The following is an 18,005-nucleotide window of genomic DNA, read 5'->3' as shown; positions in this document are numbered from 1 at the left end:
CAGTGAAACTGTCTTGCGAAATTACCCCTTAAACAACCTTAAATACATAAAAACAAAGACTAAAATGCAATGAAAGGAAAATTTTAGTTGCAAAAAAAAAAATCAAATACAAAGAGCAAATTAACCAGCGTTGACAAACAAATGCAAAGTGACCAAAACTAAAAGAGAATAAAAAATAGTGGAAATATGACACACACATGCTCAAAATCTCACAAAAAAATCTAAAGCACCCAAAACAAACACATGCAGACATAAAATTACCAAAAGAAAATACAAAAATATCAGCCAAACAAAATTAAAGCAACAATATAAACATATTTAGCAAACAGAAATATCTGAAAAATAACAAAAACAACATCTGCTAAATGACAAAAAAGAGAACAAAAAACATAAAAATGTCACCCAACATAAACAAAATTCCACGTAAACCCCCAAACGATGACAAAGACAAAAAAACAAACTCGTAGACACAGAAATCCAAAACGACCAAAACAAGATTCAAAGCAAACACAAAGAGAGACAAAGTTAACAAAAAGAAACCAGAAACATCTGCAAAGAGATGAAAACTGACCAAAAGGAGAAAGAAAGCAGTGAAAATGTCACACAGTGCTCAAAACAAACCCTAAAAACTTGCAAAACAGTGGCAGGGAGAGAAAACAATCTCAAACACAAAATAAACTCTAACACACAAAACTTCAGAGTAGCCAAAATGAGAAGGTAAGCAAACACACAGAGGGCAGGAAAAAAACTGAAATCATTTACAAAACGACCAAAATAAAGTAAAAATCAAACACAAAGACACGAAATAACCAGAAATGTGCACAAAGACACGAACGCTGATCAGAAACAGACATGAAAAGATTAAAACTATCTGAACTTTTATCACAATAACTTCCACAAAACTGGAAAAGAATCCAAGGAGAAGAAAAAACATAAATGAATTTAAACATTTAAAGTAGGAAAAGAGAAAAAAAAGAAATTACACAGCAAATATAAATGGAGAAAAAAATCAAAAACAGCAGAGTCGCTGCCCCATGCTGACACTTGAAAGTATCTTTTATATAAACTAAGTCTTCATAACACATCTTTGACATTGTCAGATACAGTTTTACTGCAATTACTGAGCAGCTGTTTACAGCTCTGTAGGTAAATATGGAGTTTCTTTTGGGGAAATGGAACTGGCGAGCTTATAGCTGAGGTCCTGCTCGCTGTGGGTGGTTACCGCTGACAGTTGGAAGTGCTGGGGCAGGAACCTGAACCCAAACTTGCCAACGCAGCGACCCTGATTGGGAGAAAGAATAAAAGCTCCTCTCCAGATCAGCCCAGCAACAGAGAGCCAATAGTTGTTTTAAGACGACTTTAAGAAAAGCTTCCTTGGGTTTTTTTTTTTTGGACACATTAGTTCAATAAGGAGGAGCTGTGAAGTAATTAGCCCCCTGCTGATTCCAGTGCTAAAACTTTGTGTTGATGAATGGATCTGTCTGCGATCACGCTGCACTCCCGCTCTGTCTGCAGTCACCTTGCCAGCATGATGCCCGGATATAAAACTGAAGCTTTCTTATGAGCGCCATTTGTCTGGCTTTGTCAGACCAAACAAGCTCTCTGATCACACCAAATTGTGCTTAAGGATATTTTGATGGGCTTTTCTAAATCTTTTCTGGCATCTAATGGGGCATTAATTGCAAATATAATTGGGACATTAGAAGTTTATTCTTGTCAGCGGAAGCCTGAAAGCAGTTTGGCTCCATGCAGCATCAGCTCAGTGAGATTCAGAGCAGGTTTATGTCTCTACAGGGAGGAGATGAAAACTCGTGATTATTCTCAGGTGAATTTTTTTCTCTCAAAGCCAACTCAGGGAGGCTTACAGGGGCTGTAAATCACTCTCTCTTATTATATTTATCCCAAGTGAATCACCTCACTCAGCAGCTTCCACTCTGACTGTCCCGCGCCCCCTTGTGGAGGATTTTTTTCCCCTTCCATGCCTTGTAATGGCCTGTTTGAACTCCCATCTTTAGTTCTCTAATATCTGACAGATGAAGTGCTGTGACAAACCAATCTTTGGAGGGTTTACTGTCTACCTTCTCTTGACATTTGTTCACCAATCAGTCTTTTATTTTTTCCTGTCCATCATGGTCTCTTCCTACATGTCAGTATTTATTCCTTCCCATTTCTCCTTCCATCTGTCTCCTTCTCTTCGGCTGTCAGATGACTTAAATGATAAGAAATGGCAGCCGTATCAGAAGAAAAGACCGTGCCTGTGTGTGCACGCGTGGCATCACATTCGAGTGTGCGGTTGGCAGGGCTGTCGGCTCCGGCTGTCACTGTGTCATCCTCATTTTCAGACGGATCTTCCTCAATCCCCGTAGCGCTCCGTTGCATGCGCGCACACTCTGAACTGACGGACAGGGAGGAAGAAATGAAGACAGAGAGACAAAACAGTCACAACAGAGACATTCTTGATGTCAGATATTTCAAACAGCAGTTTAGTGAAGAGCCAAGGTCCCCGCTGGGTCCTAGACAGGCTCTGTAAAGTGAGCTGTAACCTCTGAACTCTCTCACATTGTTTCCACTCGTGAAAAGCTCTCAAACTCAACTAAGCAAACTTAACTACATCACAGGAACAGCCGGCTCCCCTCTACCCATAACCTCAATTGAGTTCATAACCTCAATCTCTCTGCCATCCAAAAGAAAAATTAATACCAACTTCTTTTTTAGTTACGTTGCAGTTCAGCGGTGCAGAGACCCAAGTTGCATATTTTGATGTGAGGGGGGAGGTGGGGGGAGATTATCTTTCTTTTTTTTTTTCTTTTTTTTTAATTCAAAAAGCTCACCCATCAACTCAAATCAATTGAGTGAGATGAATCCCCACAGAGCAAGTTTAATGGAAGTCGGAGAAAGGAAAGATCTAATCTGCATTGCAGCATAACAGGAATATTTCTGCGCTATTATCAATGAAACCAGATATTCTTGTCATCAAGGAAAAATAATAAATAGCTTGGCTCTGAGTGCATATTTGTTTTTGTTTTTTCTGATTATCTCATTTGAAGCGCATCGTGCTTTGAATTTCCACAAATCATCTTTTAGTTGAGTCAATGTGGCAGCGCTCTGCTTGTTGACACCATCTGTTGTGGCTTTATTTTTTTCACATTGACATATTGAGCTCAAATTTTTTTTTTTCCCTGACCCAGTCTCCTCGTTGCAATTCTAACTTCCATCTGAACTGAAAAGAAACGTCCTTCAGTCATTAACCCGACGAATAAAAGCTACCGCCAACAGCACGGACCTTTTCTCTGGCTTTTGTGTTTGCATCGAATGGCAGTTAACTCTCTGCACATCCGTCAGACATGAAGATTTCGAGCTGTTTTTCTGGCCACTTGATGCATTTAATTCCACAGGCCGCTGCCTGTTTGGTGAACATTTGTGTCCGATGTTTCGTGCTGAGTGCGGAATCAATTAACCGCTGCTTTGCTAAATCTTGTTTTGAGAAGTGCTTAGTCGTCAGCTAGGCCTAGTGAATGGTCAGCAACCATTCACTAGGAAAAATGCATCTTCCCCAACTGGTTGGCAATCGGTTGCTTACAGTGATTAGGTGAAACTGATTGCTAGCAGATTGGAGCGGTTGCCCATACTTTGCATGGAAGATGCCGAGTTGTCTGCAAACACTCGCGATTTTGCTGAGCAGAAGTGAAACTGTGAAAAGTGTGACGCCAACTGCAGATCGTTCATCTACAAAATAAAAGTTGTGCCTTTTTAAAATGCTTTGTTGCATCAATGAGGCAAAATTTTAACTTTCTGGATCGCTGAATAGCGCCCCAGTGTTTGCAGACAAGTCGCTGTCCTCCATGCAACCAGTAGCAATCTGTTAGCAAGCAAAGCAATCATAAAAAGGTTGTCACTGCAGCAGCCTGTGTTTGCATGTGTTGATCAAAGCATTAAAGCAATGTGAACTGGGGAGTTTTGAACAGTTTAATTCACAACTCGTTGTTATTAAGGAGCATGTTGGCCATAGAGCCCAGCTTGTTTTTTTGTAACAGGATGCAAGAATATTTATTTATTCTGCTCTAAAGTTGGTCAGTTTTAAAAAGGGAACCAGCCTCAAGTGGCCATTTGAGGAACTGCAGATTTTGGCACTTCTGTGCTTGCCAAGGTTTGCACTTTCACTGAATCAGGCCGGTGACATCATGGACAGGAAACACAAACAATGAGCTGAAAGATGCTGAAATTGATTAGCTCAGCTTTGAATTTCCTATATTTTAAAGTTATTTTTGTTAAATTTGTCTCTAGATTAGCTTAACAATGTGAGGATAAACTTTAGGTGAGATCAAAACCACTTTATATGATTGTTCATTGCGTTTTACATCTCTGCTTGTATCTGATTTTAGCCCTGTGATGTGCCAGAGAGAGACAGTAAAATAAAATCCTCCAAACAAGTGTTTGGCTCAAAGAGGTTCAAAGTGCTTCTCTTCATGTAATAATAAAAGGTAAAATGGAACCAACACAAACAGGACAAAATATATATTAAAAAAGGGCCTCTGAGGAAGAACAATGTGACATTAACTTGAATTTAATTTGCTCGATTTTCATTTATCCATCCAGTATCATCAAGGTCAACATCTATTCCTTTATTGAAATGTTGACATCAAAACACACCCATAAAATCGGCACAGGCAGCAGTTACACAAGCCGGTTTTTGAATTAAAGTGATAAAAACAGGGTTTCCACATTAGCTATTCCTGCCTCTGGCTCTGTAACCGGTTTACTGTTAATCAGAAAAAATGCTTATGTTTGTTACACAGAACAATATGTGTCACCTGCATCTCCTGTGATGATCTCTAATCTCCTGGAAACTCCCATGGGAATACTGCTATTACACAACATGTGTGCTCATCCAAAAAGAGTTTAAAAAAAAAAAAAAGTAATTAAAACAAGAGCTTACATGATAAATATTCATCTGTTGAATGTCTTTCAGAAAGGCATTTATTTATTCTTGCACAGCCTTTAATCTGATTAGCTGTTGGATAAAAGATTTTATACAATTGCAGCTGCAGATGGTACAAAAATATGTTAATTCACTCCTTCTGCAGCACGCAGGAAGATGTATTTATGAATGGTGTGGAAAAATAGGATCTGGTGTTTTGGATTGCGTTTACAGATGTAATTAAGTCTTTTAGATGTCGTAATAGCAGATCTTCTGGTTAGGTCTGCATGACTCGACCACTTCAGGAGAAGTGTGATTCATGTGTTGAGGCTGTGGTATGCACATTAAAAACACTTTATCGTCGCGCCAGGCCTATAAAAGTAGTGTTGTTATGGGCAGTGTGAGTCACATTCTGTCTTCCTGAGGTTAGGAAATCTTCGAGGAGGTCAAAACTCCAGAACAAAGTAGGAAGTTTTTGGCAGCTGGCACTGTCAGAGTCTTCATCCTTGTCTGGGTGTTAACAAGGGGGAAATTTGACCTTTATTAACGTGGATGTAGTGATGAGAATGGGTAAAAATTTCATGCACTCACCAAAATGGTATTGGAGTTACTGATGCACATGTAGAAACTGTTTTCCAGCACTTTTTCTGGTTTAAAAAAAAAAAAAAAGCTGCACAAAAAATGACGTGAATGATCAATTCCAGTATGTCCTTATTGGATTGGCATCTGGTGACAGTGGGGGCCATCTGAGCACAGTGAACTCATTGTCATGTTCAAGAAACCAGTTTGAAATTATTTAAGGTTTGTGATGTGGAGCGTTATCCTGCTGGGACCCGCCTTCAGAAGATAGTACACTGTCCTCATAAAGGTATGGACATGATCAGCAACAGTTCTCAGGTCGGCTGTGGCATTTAAACAATGGCGAGTTGGTACTAAAGCGTCCAAATTGTGGCAAGAAAACATCCTCTACATAATTACACCACCACTGTTGATACAAGGCAGGACGCTTCCATGATTTCATGACTTTTATGTCAATTTTTGACCCTAAAGTCAGAATGTCGCAGCAGAAATTGAGACTCATCAGACGAGGCAACGTCTTTCCAATCTTCTGCTGTCATTTTTTGGTGAGCTTGTGGAAACTGTAGCAGTTTCCTGCTCTAAGCTGACAGGAGGGGCACCTGGCGAGATCCTCTTCTACATACCTTAGCCGTAATCAGTGGTTAATTGAAGTGCTGGTCATTATCAAAATTGCCACTCATTGTATATTTTCTCTTTTTCTGAGCATTCTCTATAAACCATAGAGATGATTTGTGGGAAAATCCCAGCAGATCAGCAATTTTTTGAAGTATTCAGACCAGCTGTCACTACGCCAACAACCATGCTGTGTTCAAAGACACTTAAATGGCCGTTCTTCTCCATTCTGGTGCTTGGTCTGAACTTTGGCAGGTCATCTTGACAGTGTCTACATCCCTGAATAAGTTCCTGCTGCCATATTTGTGTTAATTAGCAGTTGAATTGGTGTACCTAGCAAAGTGGCTGGTGAGTGTAGATGATATAGTATATACCAAAACAGCCTCCAGCAAATGAGGGGCAACTCTGAAGCACAAGAGATAATCTTCCTAATTTGTAGCTAAAGGTACAAATCTTTGCCAAACCTCAGTCCCACACTGATCAATAAAGAATTAGCTTTTTAAAGTGGTCCTTGATGATGTGAAATGGCTTCTCAGACACGTTAACACGGCCAGTGTGGTAATTTGTTTTCCTCTTACTGTAAGAGGATTTGTGAACTGTGCTCCAGCACTTGTGGGAGGAGGGGGGAAACATCACTGAGCATGCTCAATTTTGGTTTGGATGTTAGAAGAAAATGTCTTAGACTGAGATTAGAATGGAGTAATTTGGTGGTGTCCCAGTTCTTACTGGAAATGCTTTCATGGAAATTTATAAAAACAGGAAAATGCTGTTCTTGAAGTCGTACACTGCTGATAATATTTGCAGGCCTGCTTTAAAAACAATGAGCATTACCAAAGCAGACAAATATGAATGTATAATTTGCATATTAAAGCCTCTGGGCAGTGTATATAGTGGCTGAAGAGTTGAAAAATAGTGTATATGAGTCCAGAACCGTTAATGTGGCGTATCATAAGGAGTGGTTGTCTCTTGTCCTGATCCTTTCCTGATACTAACACAGAAAAACAATCTCCTCCACCTTCTTCTCCTCCTCCTCCTTATCTTTCCATCTGACTTGTCTATCACCTTCTTATCACCCATCCCTATCACCACGCCTCGCCATGTTTCATACAAGCTGAGCGGGGAAAGGATGAGGGAGGAGAAGGAGCGGTTGGAATGAGATTCAGAAAGCGAGTGGGAAAGATGGTGAGCGATAGTGAAAAGGGGCGAGATGGAAAGAAAGGGCAAGGACAGGTACGAGACGAGCCGAAATTAAACCCAGAGTGAATACGTATGAAAGTTCGACCGGGTGAAAAAGAGAGAAAACGGCGAAGAGAATGGGAGTATATTAGACGGAAAGATAAGGTTGCAGGCCGAGAAAGGGTAAGTAGAGGATGAAGAAGAGAAAGGTGATGGAAAGTAAATTAAATCAGAACACCTTTGGGATGTGAGATGAAACCGATGCACAGAGCTGGTTTTATACTTTTATTAAAAATCTCACGTGCTGCCCACCTCTGATACGACGAATGATCCAGTTTGATTGATTGGAAAGTTATTGTAGAATTGTTCTGTGGTGCACTGCTTGTCTGCGCTTATTTGATTTCGTCAGTATGGTCCAGGTCCACCTCGGCGCTTTCATATGAGATGGCACTTCACTACAAATGGGCGAATCCCATTATTTTTTTCTCTCGGTCAGTCGCAAATGGATTTCTGGCCATTTTTGTAGTGAGAAAACAGTGTATATAGCTCTTAAAAATAAAAGTAGGCCTCATGAAGTCATAAATTTCACGTGGACCAACATCAGCTCTTTGGATTAGGCTGATGGTTGGTTTCTTCTGTGCTGCACTGAGGGGCTGCCAAATTATCTAAAGTTTGAAAATACAAGCTTTTGCTGTTGTAGATCACATCTGAAAGTCAAGTCAAGTCAAGTTTCCTGGTGATCTTTATCATAAGCACGCCGCCTTCTATACTGACCTGCAGGTGATGAAGACGATGTGCAAAGCAGAAAGCTGTAGGCATGTTGGTGCCATTTTTTTCACAGACCTCCAGAGGAGTAATGGCTGGAATTTGGTTCTGGAGGCAGTCTTTCTTTTTCTATTGGTGAGCCTTGTTGAAGATATGATGGCAGCCTCTGGTTTGATAAAATGTTTTGACTTTGTTTGGGGTGGGTGGCCTACATTTGGAAAATACACTCTAAAGTGTCTGAACTAGGCTCCTGATCCAGTTTTCAGACCAGTATGTAGTTTGACAGTTCAGGTGACGTCAGTATGGTGACATCATGGGGAAGGTTAATGTTTGTAATGAAAGTCTAAGGAGCTTGGAAAGAAAAGCGTCTGGACTTCTTTAAGTTGGTTGAAGACATTTCACCTCTCATCCGAGAAGCTTCTTCAGTTCTAAGGGTCAAATGGTGGAGAGTCCCAGATTTAAACTCGGTGGGAGTTTCCCCCCAAAGAGGGACAAAAGGACCCCCTGATGATCCTCTACCTAATCACATGAGCCAAGGTGTGAAAACGGGTGTGGGTCACAATCAGCCAGGGTTTCGGGTGAGCTCATTGTGAAACCTGGCCCCACCCTATCATGTGATTTCCTGAGGTCAGATGGCCCAGGGTGTGAGTGGGCGTTAAGGCGCCTGGGAAGGGATCTCAAAACTGGATTATAGATGGCAGACAGTTGGCGTCGTAAGCCACCGCCTCTGTTCAAAGATGGTCGCTCACAGTGGACATAAATGGCTTCTTTCACTCCTCTTTCAAACCATCTGTCCTCTCTGTCCAAAATGTGAACATTGGCATCCTCGAAAGAGTGACCTTTGTCCTTTAGATGCAGATGGACTGCTGAGACTGACTGAGAACCTTCACAGACATGTTTGTAATAAAAGGCATTATTAGATAGTAGGTGGTCAGATTTGATCGAAATAGCTTCTGAAATGGGCTGTTTGAAAACAGAGGGGATGTGGGCTTTAAGATGAATGTAGAGAAATCTAATTGGTGCATAAAATGTGTCGGATATGGTTTAAAAAAAGTGAAAGGTCTTCACTGGCTTCTTAAAGACGGTCATAATGCTTTATAGGCTCTAGAGCTCTGTTTAGGTGCGTCTTTTGTTTTTGTAGCACCAAACAAATTGTAATATATGGATGTGGGATTATTCTAGAGATAAGCTGAGGATGGATAAAAAGATGGATGGACAGCTCTTTGAATGGATCTAACGCTAGATGGGGTCTAATGTGGGATGAATGCATCGGTGGATCTAAGTTTATTTCATATTACTTCAGAATTAGCCCAAACAGCTATTACTGGTACAGTTTTGTTTTCACCTAGTCATTTGGTCTTTTTGTCCATATATGGCACACATGGCAAATTATTTTCCTGGAACAACCTCAAAGATTGCTTTGGGTGCTCAGGAACCTGCATGTCTACATCTGAGTGTAGACAGATTTTGTCAAAGCCAGAAAGTTGAGACTGTTCATTTTAGTCACAACAATGTTAAGGTGTGTCAAACATAGCTGGTCAAACATGGGTGTGTACAGGTGAGTAAGGGCTCCTAAGATGCTGTCTTACATTACATGCTGGTTATTCTATCTCATGTATCTGGTAATATTTATGAAGATAGCAAGCTCTAAAAAGGTTTTAATAATGATGAACTGTTAAGTTTGCTGACTCTGAATTGGACACGCGTCACTTCCTGGGATGTTGTGATTGGCTGTGACCCTCACCTGCAACATCCAACATCACTACTTTGTAATGTTGAAGCTACTGAGAAAAGGTAACTAGATCTGACTTAGCAAGGCTTTAACAGGAGTTATGAGACAGCTACACAAGTGAAAGGAGTTAAAGGAAAGTCAGAATTGTGGCAAATGAGAGAAAGACAGAGAAAGAGTGGAGTAACCTTTTCCTCCAGCTACTTCAATAATTGGATTTTGACTTTGTGCTCCGTGTGCATGCGTGTGTGTGTGAAGCAACTCCAGTTTCACCTCTCAAGACGATGGATCAGATAGAGGCCGGAGAAAATGACCAATTCTTCTCTCTTTCTCCCAATGGGCTAGTCAACACTCACACTGTTACACAGTTGAAAAGTTCATAGCAATCTCTCTCTCACGCGCACATATAGTCGATAGGCACTGTGTTATTTATAGCCTTAGTGTTTTTATAATTACAAAGCGGCTACATGATATGGATTTTATAAATTTACGATTCTGTTTGGTCTGTGAAGGAAAATGAATCAGCTTTGTTCGATAAACTTTCTGCCACTGGATTTTGTTTTCTGGGAGTTTTTTTTGTGCTTTACATTTTCAGTGTTCAGTGCTGTTTCGTGGATACACTTTCTTTAAAGTTTCTAAGTCATTAAAAGTGCCTAATGTCTTTCACTGAAAGATGGGATCAAATGAGAGGTTTATACTAATGGAGAAGTTAAAAAAAAACCCGCAGTACCCACTTTTTTCTTTTGTACTGTCTGTTGACTACGGCTTCAGTTAATCATTCAAGTTTGTCAGAAAATGGTGAAAATTTCTCTTAAAAGTTCCATCTTTAAATGTGTTTGTTGTCTGATTGCCAGGCTGCTTCATAAATGTATTTGGTTTACAAAGATAAATGAGAAAGGAGGAATGTAAAGCGGCATATCTGAGAGGCTTGAAGCACGAATGATGATGACAAAAATGACTGATGGCCCGCTCCTCTTAATTTTTTTTCCCGTGTTGCTTTTTGGGATTTGTTGAGCTTTACTTCACAGAATGATGTATATTCAGTTAAGTGGTTCACACTTGACTATTTTTAAATAAACCAATGCAAGACTTTTAGTTTGAAGCAGAGTTTAGAAACAAGATAAATATATGAACGTTTTCCTTGAAGGTTTACAGATGAAGAGAAAATGCGTTTGGAGAAGGATTTCGGTTTTGTTTTAAATGTCTGCTTTAATAAGGTCAGATCACCTGCATTTGAATAGTCCATAGAATAAACACTGAGTTAAGAATGTGAAACGATAATGTTTATTCTTTAAAAACTGTGGGACATGTGGGAGAAACTGACCATGGATAAAAATGCAGTGTTTGAGTAACCCATCCATTTACCCCGACCTCCTCCCACTTGGACTTTATCCTCTGATGTTCGGACGTTTTCCTTTGCTCCATTCATTGGACTTCATTTTTTCATGGGCTTGAAGATAAGAAGATGTAGGCCGCACTGTTGTACTTCAGTCCTCTAAAGCTCAAATGTGTAAATGAGGTTAGATGGATAAAGCAGCTTAATATAGCCTTGTTAAAGTTCTATTTTTAATCTCAGTTGCTCTAAAGCTGTAACCTTTTGGCTTTCCTATGTGAAGGCAATCAGATCGCTGCTGTGGCCGTCCTCAATGTCATTCTTCTGCCTCTTCACTGAGTCTGTTGTCCTGGGGGTGACCATAACGCTGTTCTGCTCTGTCACGGTGTCAAAGCGTGTGTTACACCTGCCATTGTTGTCACAAAACGAAACTGACATTACATCCACCGACGCAAATTGCCACCGATTTGTATGAAATAATGATGAAGACGTAAGACAGTTTCTGTGATATCACATAAATTGATATCAGTGCAGAAACTCAGAGATTTCCAGATTATACTGAACAAGATGCTAGAACATCTTGAAGATTTTTGCTTCCTGTTTCTACTTTTGTCTTACACACAAATCTCTTCCTCTTGTTTCCAAAAAGAAAGTTATGAGTAGGGCTTCTTTTTATGTCTGCCTTCAGATAATATATGCACAAATGACCCTGTGATCACCTGATTTCAAATAAATCAGTGGCAAGAATTGCATTTCTCAAATTTTTTAAATGCTCAGCACTTATTACATTATCAGTGTTTAATTTTTGTCTTTACAAGTAAGAACAAGTAGCACTCCAGATCAGTCTCTGCAACATCAAAGAGCCAATCTGACATTTAGTTTTAGAGAAATGTCTAAGGATTGTCTGAACCTGTGAGACTGTTGGAGGGAAACCTGGGCTTACTCTATCAGAGATAAAGGCACTGACTGGAGCGAGCAGAGACAAGAAAAAAATACAAGTTAACCAACAGATAACGCTGAATTTGGAAGGACTGCAGCCTTGGTCCACTGAAGTGGAAAAGCAAAAAAAATCCTGGTTTGTTATCAGGAAAGTTCAGAATGGAAATGGTGCGATAGGAGTGAAAACGGCAGATGGTAGAGAAGAAGAAAACGGTGAGGGGACAGTGGACAGAAAGGCAAACAAGCAGGGATAAGAATACATTTGTTTGCTGATATTAGCCTTTATTAAGACTCCAGGAAACTAATTTGTGCACAAAATCACTTCCACCCCTCTCCATATTGTGTCTTTCATTGTGTGCTGCTAATTAGCAGAGTATCTCAAAACTTTAATGAAGTCTGGTGGCTCTGGGCCAAAGAAAGGAGTGATTCATTTCTGGTGCAGATCCCAGATTGTTTTGAAAGTAGGACATTTTGAGCATGTTTGACTATTCTTTTATGAACTACTCCTCTTACTTCAGCTTTAGTAACACACACACACACGTTTTATGTGATAAAAACACAAACTTCTGAGTAATGTTGCAGTCTCGGTGAAGACGTGCACTCAGGGGCCTTTTTAATCTTTAGCTGTTTCATTTTTGGAAAGCTGTTGTAATCTGCTCACTGCTGCAAAAACATCATTAGCAACAAAAGAGTTAGTGAGGTTAAATGTGTATCCTGTTATCTTTGTCGAGTCTTCTTCACCTGCTCAATTCATTCTGAGCTGGTGTTTTAATTACTGTGTGTGCATCACTGAAGCTGAAATAAACCAGAAAATTCCAGTAATTAGTCATTGTTTCACAAGGAGGCCGGAAAGATTTTCACCTTTGCAACATTAAAAAGCTTTTTTTCTAATCTAATGAATACATTTGAGTCATCTCATTTAGTGAATCCTTACTTTGACTAGGTTGGAAGTTTTTGTTCACATGGTTTATTTAATAAATAGTTAAATGGCAGCACTGTAAGATCACTGACAGAAAATCGACAAAGGTGTGGTAGATGTAAGTGTTCTAGGCTTTTGGCTCAATAACTCAACATTCTGAGAGCTTTTGAACAGCTGGGGGGAAAAAATGAGAAGGAAACTGAGTCTGACTGAGCCACAGCAGCTGCTCTGTGAGGCGTAGAAGTTCTTTTAGCTAAATGCTAATGGACAGATGATTTAAGGCCTTGGTCGTACTGGCTCAGTGACTGGTAACCAATCATCTTGCAACCAGCGGTTACTAAGAAATATGTATATTCACTTACCTTTCGTTATACTCATCACACTTTAACAATTAGTTAGTGACTAGTAGGTGAGTGTTTGAAGAGGGCATATTCCACACAAACTATGGATGACTGAGGGAATCTACTAGTCTTTGCAACACAGGTTCACAGGGTTGAGACCAGAGACCACTGATGACCTTCATCAACAATGGGCAAAACTGTGGGCAATGTAGGCCGGTTCCAGAGTTGAACTTTTCTCAACTGTAAGGCAAGCAATGGTTGATTGATATAAGACAGGTTGGTAAATATAGTTACCTTAGGCAACTGGACCCTGGATTGTCCTCTAGTGACCAACTGATGCAAATCAATGCAGAAAGAGCAAATCTCTTCCTTCAAGTATAAAAATCTGGGAAGTCATCTTTTGAAACAGGAAACAGTGAAAACAGGATGTATTTCAAACAGAAATTTGGCAGATGATTGGATGGGCTGCCTATCCCCTGTTTAGATCAGTCAACCATAGCAGATTTATAGGTTAGTGAACAGTCTGTGTATCTGGCTTTGTAGCAAGTATATTGTTAGATCATTCTTGCTTCTTTTGAAAGGGATATTTATTCATGAAACACACTATTACTTAGAAATAGTACTTAGATGGATCAGTCGCATGCTATCTAGTCCCTTACCCAAGGCACGTAGCCTCAGCCTTTTGCCAGCAGCTTCTCAGTTGATAGTTCAGGTACTTCTTTTGATATTTTCATCCTGCTACTCTCTCTAGAGTCCATCTGCTTTTCTATATAAATTCTAAAAGAAGGCTTGATTTCTTTGGCTGCGTTGTTTGTGCAGAAACCTTAATGTTTCCAATGTTGTTGCAGTCCAGACAGCTCGGTGCACACAATAAGTTCAAGTGTCCATTTGTTTGTGGTGCTAAATAGTCTTTGTATCACCAACATTACTACAGATCATGCAAAGCAAAGTGGCGGATTACTCAACTAACAAACCCACATTGTAATTCTGAGAGACCATCTGGTAGAAAGCGAGGATATATGTAGTATTTACACTCTGAATGAAAATCTATTCAGTTGAAAGTAGCATCTGGTTTCCTCTGCCTCCAAAGATTGTAATTTCCAGTGCCTACATTTCACTGTGGAGTCAGTTTTCCATAACAGCTAGGCTGCAGAGAACTCTGTGAAATAACTCTGATGTTCTTTTGCTTAAGAAAAAAAAGATTTAAACATCTGGGATTTCAGTCCAAAACCTTCTCAGGTGCAAAAGAAGACTTCGACTTTCAACGAGCTTGGTTTTCAGACTGTGCTGAACTGCGGCAGAGATCCGGATAAAGAGAGAAATGAGAAAGCCGCTCTCACTAGAGTGTGTTCCTGCATTAGATATAATGTAATAGTCCATATTGAAGATAATACTTGGATAACAAAGTGCAGTAATGATATAGTATATGAAATCCTCAGCAGGAAACTAATATCCAGCTGTTATCGCCCGCCAAGTTGTGGAGGAGAAATGAAGGAGAAACTTTATATTAAAAGACCCTGTGGCGCTTTGTGTCTCTCCCACTTCATATTCCAACTGAAATTGTCTCAATAAGGCAACTTTGACTTCTGCTTATTAAAGAGATGTTTCCCTTTTTCTTTTTTTTGTCGTGGGAACAAAATGTAAAACTTCAAAATTATAAAATAACCTCAAAACTTAAACAAATCTTAGTAATCAAGCAGTTTAGTCATTGCTGTGTGTTTATCTCACACACATCACTGCAGCTGATATTCAGACAAAACCAATGATAATAATCACCCACCTGCGGCTCTGCCACCTCTCACTTTTTAAAGCTTGCTTTGTAATTCCAGTAATACAGAGCAGAAGATTACAGCGAAAAAGCTCCAAAAATAATTGAGATTATAACTACCAAACACCAAATGGCAGAAGGATAATGTTGGTGAATATTCCACAGTCACAGGGGTGACCATGTGCAACGGGTCTGCGATGGTGTTGCCCTTGAAATGGCAGCTTTGAAGACTGGAACCAGGTCTTTGAAGTGACTTTGGACTGCCAACACAGTGATTAAGAAGCAGTGAGACACAGTCAGTCTGCTACCAGTTTAAGATTGAATGGGGTCAAGCTGGCAATTACCTGCAATCTGTTTGCAATAATAAAACAATTAACTGTGATAAATTAGTGAAAATCGCAAATCTGTTGCTGTCTCCAAATGCAGAAATTTGCGTTGGACATTCAGAGTCCAGCCAGAGCCTCTTAGATTAGAACCAGAAATGGAGAAAATCCATCACAAGTATTGATGTAATTGCTGCAGGACGGTGCTTCAACTGCAAAAAATGATACAGGTGCTCAGCAACCTTCCTTTTATATAGGGATATACGCACTGCTGATGTTTCCACAAGGACTTTGCTGTCCGACTTTTACCTGTATGTGACTGAGCCATTGTTGAGCATATTGATATGTGGATTTAGCAGCTAGAAGATAGTGGAGACCAAACATGAGCTAAAGAAAAGTATTGAAAAAGTGCCCAGATAAGTTAGAGAATTGCATTTTATGTTTTTAATGTTGTAAAAGGTGTATTTTGAACGGAAATGTTTACTTTTGAGATCCCAACAAAGTGTTTTTGTTGTTTAAACGTACCCAAACGGTTGGTAAATATGAAAGAGATTTAAACTCCCATCCACCGCTCAGAGGCAGCTCTGCTCACACTTGCACTTTTTTACTCATTTGTATTGTTAGCTGGTGATTTAGGCACCAAAGCTGCTTGATTAGATTCAGAAAAATATCATGGTTTGAGTTTCACAATATGAAACCTTCACATTGAACAGCTTAAACTGTATGTGTTTTTTAAATTTGTGTTCCGTATTGGAAAACAGTGATTCCCAAACTGAAAAAAGTCACATGACCGTGATCTCAAGTTGGAAAAACAACCCTGAAAGTCGGAGAAATTTGCAAAAACACAGTAAATAATTGATTAAGCATAACGTATATTGATAAATTATGCAAATTCAATTATTTTGACTGCATTTAATTGATATTCTGGTATTAGGTTGTAGCCATTTATTGTGCTTCGAATAGAATGACCTACTGTAGATTAATTATAGATGACAAATCAGGTGAAGTAATTGCAGCATTAACGTGCTGATTAAACACTGAGCAATGAATAATCGCATCAACACTGCAGCGCAGTGAAAACACTACCCAACTCTGGAAGTCTGTCCAGTCGGAGAGCAACATGTGCAGGGGGCAATTTTAAAGTGTCCAAATGATATAGTGTGCAACACAACATCAGTGCTAAAGGACAATTTAATTTGATCTATCCCAGCTGCTCTGACAAATCAGCTATATCCCGCCAACCTGTTCGGTCTAAACACTTCAGCGCCTTCTTCCTACAAAGTGGCAAACCTTGTTTTTGGGGTTTTTTCCTGACATGTGAAACACTTTCATGGATCAGATGATAGGAACACAATCGGGACGATCTGTTTTTATCCATTTCTTGTTTCTGCTAAGTTGCACATAAAATGAAAGACAATAAATACGCAGAGGAGGACACGAGGACACGAGCCCGATTTAAATGTAGAAAGCATGGAGACCATCTTCGCTTGTTGTTTTTTCCACCCACAGGATGGCCACACTGACTTTTTTTTAATTTATTTTTTTTGCAGCTCTGTCTGTGTAACCTCTGAGGCTCTGCAGTACCAAAGAAAATCCCACATGGTTTCATATTTTATTCATTCTTCATCGAGCGTGTTTTTCTGTCTGCCTCCTACACAGCGGTCACTGTGCTGTTTTCACTCTCTTCCCACTTACTTGTCATCTCCCCTATCTTTTCTTGCACTTTTCATGATGGGGACCCCCTCACCCCCCCGTCTCTGGAGCAGGGGTCTTCAAAGAAAACTCTGCACTGACCCTCTCCTCCTATGCTCTCCGTTTGCTCCCAGCTGGTCTTCCTCTCCCCTCTTCACTCACCAATAAATGAAAGGTCTTCATTGACCTCGCTCTCTTCCTTCTCTCCCTTTTCTAAGCTTCTGAGAAATGTGAAAACTATCTGACATCTCCCTGGGACATCGTGTATGTGTGTCTGTGGTTGTGTATGTACACAAAGGAATAGATGAATCAATTGAGAGACCCTTTTTTTTTAAGTAAAATAGTTTGAGAGAAAAATAACTGATTAAATTTCACAAACAGAAAAACACCCAGAGACAGTGTTGTAACTGGGGGGCTTTAACTAAGCAAGCACAAGGATAACGAAGGCTCCACCGGGATGCAATTAACAACCACTTGTATATCATATTAATTGACTCAAATAGAGGATTTTTCTTTGTTTTGTGGAAACAGCGACATGCTCAGAATGCTTAATTTATTTTATTTGGAGTCCAAAACTAGAATATATTTAATGTAAAATTATGTAAAACAGATAGAGACAGAAAATATTTGTATCTAAGAAGGTGGCATCCACAAGTGTAAATAAAAATGACTCAGCTAATTGTAATTCTGAGGCAAACATGAAAGCCTGCACTAAATTTCCTGGTAATCCGTCTGGTAGTTCTAGCCTTTCAGAACTGTTTCTTTTAGCGGGGTTATGAAAAAGTTCTTGTTTAGCTTGAAAACCAAGACTCGGTGTGAATGGATCCAAATGAATGGCTTCCTGGAAAAGCAGAAAAACACATGCGTGTGGCTGTTTGCTGCAGAGCTTTTAACATTACACTCTTGAAGCC

General features: G+C 39.8%; 1 protein-coding gene across 1 annotated transcript in view; it reads left to right on the top strand.

The window, feature by feature from the left end:
- The window catches only part of plxnb2a.1 (plexin b2a, tandem duplicate 1), a 224,714-nt gene that overhangs the window by 112,752 nt on the left and 93,957 nt on the right, over positions 1-18,005 (top strand). The window lies entirely within an intron of this gene.

This window comes from Oreochromis niloticus, linkage group LG17 (assembly GCF_001858045.2).
Source record: "Oreochromis niloticus isolate F11D_XX linkage group LG17, O_niloticus_UMD_NMBU, whole genome shotgun sequence".
Classification (NCBI taxonomy): Eukaryota; Metazoa; Chordata; class Actinopteri; order Cichliformes; family Cichlidae; genus Oreochromis; species Oreochromis niloticus.
This window is presented reverse-complemented; position numbering and strand designations above follow the sequence as displayed.